The sequence below is a fragment of the Ictidomys tridecemlineatus genome, chromosome 11 (genome assembly GCF_052094955.1).
Source record: "Ictidomys tridecemlineatus isolate mIctTri1 chromosome 11, mIctTri1.hap1, whole genome shotgun sequence".
In the NCBI taxonomy this organism is placed as follows: domain Eukaryota; kingdom Metazoa; phylum Chordata; class Mammalia; order Rodentia; family Sciuridae; genus Ictidomys; species Ictidomys tridecemlineatus.
In genome coordinates, this window is record NC_135487.1 from 3,765,588 (window position 1) to 3,773,165 (window position 7,578).

The window sequence follows — 7,578 nt, forward strand, 5'->3', positions numbered from 1 at the left end:
AAATTCTAGCATCCCTGCAATCAACCTCAGGACACATTAAATGAATCTGCTGCCACTCTGCTTTCATTTTGTCTTTGTTACCCACCCTGATCTTGTACTGCCTAGGTGACCTTGCTGAATTTCTAGCTTGTCCCATCTTGCTCGTCTTTGAGGATAAGATGCCCGGAGGCCAGAAGGTCCTTTTCAGGTGGGCTAGCCAAAGCCAGTTGGATAAAAAAGGGCTGCCAGCGAACACATCTGCATGCTGCATGACACCCCCCAAGGCCACAACCGCCTGAAGGACAGCTAAGAACCAAAGGAGTGAGAAGAAGGAAACCTGTCTCTGTCAATGCCCAGAAGAGCCCGGAGGATTCTTCCCTGTGTGAGCTCAATCCTCCCTCTTTCCTGCACCCTGTCTATGACTTTCCAACCCCAGTGGTTGAGAAGCTGCTTTGTGAGTTTATCTCCTACTTCAGTTCGTGGCCAAGGATAAACCTTCCTTCAGTTCAAGAGGCACTTGGTCTTGTTATTGGCTCCACAGTTGGAGGGGGAAAAAAAAGGACCCCACCCTTTTTTTTTGGTACCAGGGATTGAACTCAGGGGTACTGGACCACTGTGCGACATCCCCCAGCCCTATTCTGTATTTTATTTAGAGACAGGGTCTCACTGAGTTGCTTAGTGCCTTGCTTTTGCTGAGGGTGACTTACAACCCGCGATCCTCCTATTTCAGCCTCCTGAGCCACTGGGATTACAGGCACGTGCCATTGCACCTGGCTAAAAGGACCCAGTTTGGGGTCAAACATTGGTACATCTTCATTTAACAAAGCTATCACATGGCACTCTGTGGGTCCATAAAGTCAAAATGATTTTCATCACAAATCTAAACTGCTGACTTTCCCAGTCATTCTCTCAGCAGGGGGCAGTGGAACTGTCTTGAGGTTACATGATGTGTGCTGATATCACTGTTCTGATGGTTGATGGAATGCATACTTGAGCCTTATGTTTTCTAGAAATTTCTAAGGTGGGATTAACTGGTTCTCAGTTCCTTGACTGTGCACCTACCATCTTTGGTTATACCTGCAATGACATCTGGGCACCTGTAATCTCACTGCTGTCCAATACAGTGATTTAAAGTCCTTGAGTTTTTCTTGTGCCTATACTGGAATATAAGAAGTGTATTTGTGTCTTGTTATATGATAATACTTCATCATCACCAGTTTTAATTTCAATTTGAATATCAGATGAGATCAGCATGTTCAGGGTGGTGTGGCCATGGACTCAGATTTAATATCAAAAGTCAAAAGCCACACACAGAAGCTCTGTGGGATCCTCAAAAATTTAAGAATGTAAAGGGGTCTTCACACCAAAAAGCCTGTGAACTGCTGGGCTAGGAGATCCTGTCCTAAGGCACTATCCAGGACTCCCTAGGTTTGTTTCTCCCTCACTTTCCGTGTCCACTTCAGGTCAGCTGGTACTCTGCCTAGCAAGGTCCTCACCCAGGATGGACAGAGCAGTCACCCTTGGGCCTGCCACCCATCTCCAAGGCAGAGGGATGAGTTGAATGCTCCATCTGGCATTCAGGCCCTTCAGATGGGAAGTGACACATACTCCCCCACTCATGTCGCCAGCTGGAACTAGCCGTGGGGAGTCACTCCACCACAGGAGATCAGGAGTGCAGCCGGAACATGTGCCAAAGGTGAAGAGCCTACGCGCTCACTGCTGCCCTAATTACACCACCGGGCTCACACTCTGAAGACTGAAGAGCCCCGACTTAATGGCTTCATAACAGCCACACTTTAGCAATAGGAAAGCCCTAGTGTCTTCTTGCCAATCCTCTCCTTTCAAACTCAAACTTCCAGGCCGTATCTCTGCGTTTTAGCAATTAAATAGAATATTGTGTACTATATTCTACTAGATCGGGGGAAGTTTGCCTAATTACCACAATTGAAGATTCATGACTGTCCATATGTTCCACAATAATCTGACTGAAACAAACTGCATCAGTTAATAAAAGTCTGCACTTTTTAAGGAAATGATACTTGGTGCTCATACACTTTAAAGGAAAAAAGCAGATTTCAGAGCTAATTAACACCAAGCTAGCAAGATGCTTTGCGCTGAGTAAGGGTGTTCCATGGAGAACAAGAGTGCCGCATGTTATCTGCTGTCATTAAGTAAATAGTGATTATACTGAGATGAGGCCACACGCTCATCAGGCACTAAAAAACAATCCTGTAGCTGGACTTGGTAAAACACTTCCTACCTCACTTCATAAAGGTTTCAGCTACTCGGCCTGATGTGACGCAACCAATCCCTTCTGCACACTGCCCTGCCACATTTTGACACTCCTCTCCCTGCTCAGCACAGCCATCTTCCATCTTCTTGGACACATGCAAATCTTTGCAGGGTCTAGAAATAAGGTCCTGTACGAGGGATTCGTCCTCAACCAGGAATAGACCCCAGTAATGTACCTGGGATCAGCCTATAAGCCCAGGCACCAAGAAGACTTGCCTGACTGAGCCCTAAAGGGGCACTTCTCAGGGGTTCACCTGTATTTTCTGCAGAAATTCAGCTGTTTAATGGACAAAAGAAACACTGTACAAAAATATGTCTGACCCATTTGAAACTTATTTTCTTTTACAAACATTATTACTGGTGCTAGTAGGAGAGATGATAAACAGGCAACCTTTCCCACTGCAATAAAAAACATAAGAGGAAGACAATCAATATCTGCCAGATGAACCAGCCCAGCAAGGGAAAAGCCACTGTTCCGTCTTCTAGCAGGATGCCAAGTCTGAGGCACAACTTACCCTGGGGCCTATGCATCATGGCCCCTGTTTGGATTTGCTCTTTACCTCTTGTACCTGACTTTCTTTTCTTTTCTTTCTTTTTTCTTTTTAAGAGAGAATGAGAGAATGAGAGAGGGGAGGGAGGGAGAGAGAGAGAGAGAGAGAGAGAGAGAGAGAGAGAGAGAGAGAGAGAGAGAGAGAGAGAGAATTTTTAATATTTATTTATTTTTTTGGTTCTCGGCGGACACAACATCTTTGTTGGTATGTGGTGCTGAGGATCGAACCCGGGCCGCACGCATGCCAGGCGAGCGCGCTACCGCTTGAGCCACATCCCCAGCCCTGACTTTATTTTCTTAAGTGAAAAATTAGATGAACTAAACTAAAAATTTAAAAATTCCTTAAAATAATCAGCTCCTCTAGAATTACTTGATTGCGAAAACTGCAATGTGCTGCTCAAGAACACAGGGATTCCACCAAGTAAAGTGCACCTGGACAAGGTAGGCAGGATGCTGGCAAAGGCGCACAGCTTTAGCCAGAGGGCTTACTGAGGGGTCGGCCAGGCTCCAGGCACAACCTGAGGTAAGAGAGAAACAGAGGGCAGTCCCCGGCTCCAGGAGATTGCAAACTAAATGTACCTTTGACCCTGCAGACTTCATTAAGCAACCTAATAAAGGAATGCTAACAACATTCATGGTGCAGAGATGAGTTCCGGGCTGTCATAACACAAAGAGAGACCACACAGGAATACAAAGATGTGTTCTGGCTTCTAGTACCTGCTGAGGCATTTCATGGGGAAAAAATACCCTAGGAACAGCCAATGTTAGGGACAGAAAGACAGAATGCAGGTGCACTGGCAACAGTGGAGAATGAGCAGGCAGAAAGCTGACCTTGACATCCCTGACTGCTCGCTCACTCTGCAAACACCTGTTAAGTGCTTAGCAGCAGGGGCATGATCTGAGCAACGTGTCGTTAGGGTAACCATGTTCTGGTGCAACGTCACTAGAAGTCCTGTGGTTGGTGGAAACCTTGTTTCATAGCACATTGACTACCTACTGTGTGCCCAGTGCAGGGAGTGGATACAAAGCTGAAGCACACATGGTCCTGGTACTTGACCACACAGAGCAGAGCTTCCCCACCAAGCAGATGGAAAATGCACAGAATATATGACTTGCAAGGGCTTAAAAAATAGAGCCAAAGTGTTTGACCCTTATCCAACGAACAAGAAGAAGCCACACATGGTTTCTGGGTATGGAAATGACAAGCCCAGGCTGGGTCAATCCTCAGCAATGAGGGAAAAAAAGAAGAAACTAAGTGCTCTGGACTGTTTGCTAATGTTGACTTGGTATCGCTTCACTAAAACCAAAGCTGGAGAGACCTGGAGGAAAGAGCAGGAGAAACCCCCGAGAGGATTCGAAAAGCCAAGGGATGATGGAAGGCTACAATTTCTGAATGTCGGTGAAGAAGAAATAAGAATGTTCTGAATTTTTGGCTGAAGGTATGGGTTAAGGAGAAAGTGGAAGGAAGTTGGGCTTGGGGAGAAATATTCAGAAGGCAGAGATTCAGGGATAAAGCAGATTTTAATAAGAGCCAAGGAGGTGAGGATTTAACCCCAGGAAAGTAGTACCTGATGAGGACAGAGAATGAGCAACTGGCAATGTGGGAAGACAGCACCCCAGCAGCAGAAGAGCTGAGTTGTCAGAGGTGTCACAGAAGTGCTGGTAGCCAGAGCAGAGCAAATGCCTTCACTGCTGTCCCCTCTCATTGATACCTTAACACTCACTAATCTTGTGCTGGGATCAGAACCCTCATTTTCACAGATAAAAATACTGAGGAGCAAAAAGAAACGACTTGTTCAAGATGGAGGAGAAAGTTTATCTGGGTGTGGATCCTTGACCTGGAAGCTGGCCAGACACTAATACGTGTGGCCTGCCTGTAAACAAATTTCATTCACGAAAGTGAAAAGAAGTCTGCAGAGAGGGGACAGACATACACACTACACAGAGAAGACCAGGGACTCAGCCAAATTATTTACACAGTCCATAAGAGCACTTCTTACTAACTCCCACACTCATGAGACTAATAAGAATAAACTGGCACTTGCAGAGTAATGTGCCCACAGCCCTGTGGACAGTGAAAGTGTCTGGATTTTATGGAAAGAAACAGGTTCAGAGAGGTTAAGTAACTGCCCTGATGAGGCAGCTAGGAGGTCAAACTGAGCCCTGACTCCGAAGGCTGGGCTCTTTAAGGCCATGGCTGTCACAAGGCCTCTTTGCACTCGACCACCGTCTGGCCATTTCAATAAATGTCAGAAATGCTCAACATATAAGGTGCCGAGTTGTCATTTCAGACATCCTTCCCTATGCTGAGGCCAGGCTGCAGGTGGATAGATTGCATTTCACAAGATTTTGGAAGTCTTGACTCCTACAGTTGTTTTGGGACTCTTTGTTGGAAAGGTAAGAGCTTAGAAGAGAAACAATCAAATCATGAGTCACAAAATGAGTCAGAAAAGCTAAACAGGGAATTGGGCAGACGATTCCAAGTTTCTATAACCAGGAAGAACCTTTGACACTTAAGTAACTTCTATTTAACCTTGATTTCTACTTAATCTAGATTAAAAGAAAAACTCACAAATAACCCCAAGATGGTAATATAAATTCTAAAAAAATAAATAAAAATTAGGCAATCAGTAGTGACAAAAATAAAAAGGCAGAAAAATAATCTTTAAGATTCTCAGGCAAAGGGGAATCCTGTCCAGCATGGACCTCTGAAGACAAGAGACTGAAATTCTGATACCCCATTAGAGGTCATGTCAAGTACTTAGGGAACATTTTTCTACCACGAGGCACCTTTCTCCCTGGCATGTCCACTTGCACACATCCTGCCACTCAGGCAGGTCTGACACTCCACCTCTACTGAACTGGCACTTTACCGAGCAAGGGTTTCCTGGCTTTCATCAGCTACAGAAGGCTCACTGCACACGCCACATGCATAAGTGGCTCCCACAGCCGAGCAGCCTGACGGGAACGTTTCTACCAGGCTATCCTCCCAGGGGAGGCCCCTGAAAGGTGGGGGCTTCTCCGGGGAGTGGGATCAACCTCAGTGCCACCCAGAGGCATGAAACAACACTATTCCCACAGCCATCATTTTAGAAGTATGTGTCCCCTTTAAAAAGGCATGTTACCATTTTATCAGCTGTTCACGTCTTAACATCCTTTCTTATACAAGGCAGTGTATAAATAAAACAAGTAGAATTTAAATGAAAGTTTAATAAAATTGAACACCCAAATTCCATAGCCACATAAAACATGCTGTTTGTTGGTCTTTTCTACTGTTTTATTACCAAATTTGTAATACATACAAAAAGCTTTCAACTGAATTCCTTTAAAAAAAAAAGTGGGGGGAGAAAAGGCGAGGCCCTGTCTCTATAATGTGTGTTTTGGTAGCTAATGCAAAACTAGAGCATAGAAATTTCAAGAAGCAATTGCTTGAAATGCCCAGAGCAGGAAGGTAGTAAGTGGTTCATGGTTCATTAAAGAAGCACATTTTTAAGTTTAATCTCTTGTTAATCACTCTGTGATGATGTTGGAACTGGCTGTTTCTCTGTCCACAGGCAAGACTATAGGCTGCCTCTCTGAACTCTGTATCCTAGTCACCCTGGAGACCCCATGCTCCTTGTTGCCTCCCCTCCCTGCATAGCCCCTTCAGAGTCAACAACTCAGAGCTTTATCTTTGGGTTTACCTTTATCCCAGACACTGTTCTGTTTGGTTGCTTGTTTTTAATTATTCCTGAGCTTGTACCCTGCTCCCTGTTTAGCCTCAACTTACAGCAAAGTCCCTGACTCATCCAAGTCAACTATGCAGGGAGATAGATACACACACACACACACACACACACACACACATATATATTTTTTTCTGGTACCAGGGATTGAACCCAGATGGGCTCTATCACTGACCTACACACCCAGCCTTTTTAAATTTTTTTGTTGAGACAGGGTCTCCCTAAATTGCCTAGGTTGGCTTCAAATGTGTGATTCTCTAGCCACAGCCTCCTGAGTCAGGGACCAGATCTTAAAACAGGGTATAAACATAACACACTGTAAAAATGAAATTCTTACAAAGGCAATAAGGATATTGCTAAAGAAGGTATGAGAGCCAGACATGGTGGCACACATCTGTAATCTCAGAGACTTGGTATACTGAGGCAGGAGGATCACAATTTCAAAGCCAGTCTCAGCAACTTAGCAAGACCCTGTCTCTAAATATAAAAAATGTGTATCTTTTTTAAAAAGAGCTGGGAGGCTGGGGTTGTGGCTCAGTGGTAGAGCACTTGCCTAGCATGTGTGAGGCCCTGGGTTCAATTCTCAGCACCACATAAAAATAAACAAATAAAATAAAGGTATGCTGTCCATCTACAACTACAAAAAATTATTTTAAAAAAATATAAAAAAAGAACAGGGGGCTGGGGATGTGGCTCAAGCGGTAGCGCGCTCGCCTGGCATGTGTGCGGCCCGGGTTCGATCCTCAGCACCACATACCAGCAAAGATGTTGTGTCCGCCGAGAACTAAAAAATAAATATTAAAAATTCTCTCTCTCTCTCTCTCCCTCCTCTCTCACTCTCTCTTTAAAAAAAAAAAAAAAAAAAAAAAAAGAACAGCACACCAAGCCTGATGACGACATTTAACACTATGCCTGTCAACAAGGGCAACAGAAGCACGTTTCATAAAAACTTCACTTATACCTAATTATAAATATGGGAAACACCTCCATTCACAAGGACAAATTTAAAAAAAAAATACAAATAAGTATTTC

General features: G+C 44.5%; 1 protein-coding gene across 1 annotated transcript in view; it reads right to left on the bottom strand.

Moving 5' to 3' along the window:
* Dnajc11 (DnaJ heat shock protein family (Hsp40) member C11) overlaps positions 1-7,578 on the bottom strand; it is a 60,328-nt gene that overhangs the window by 50,953 nt on the left and 1,797 nt on the right. The window lies entirely within an intron of this gene.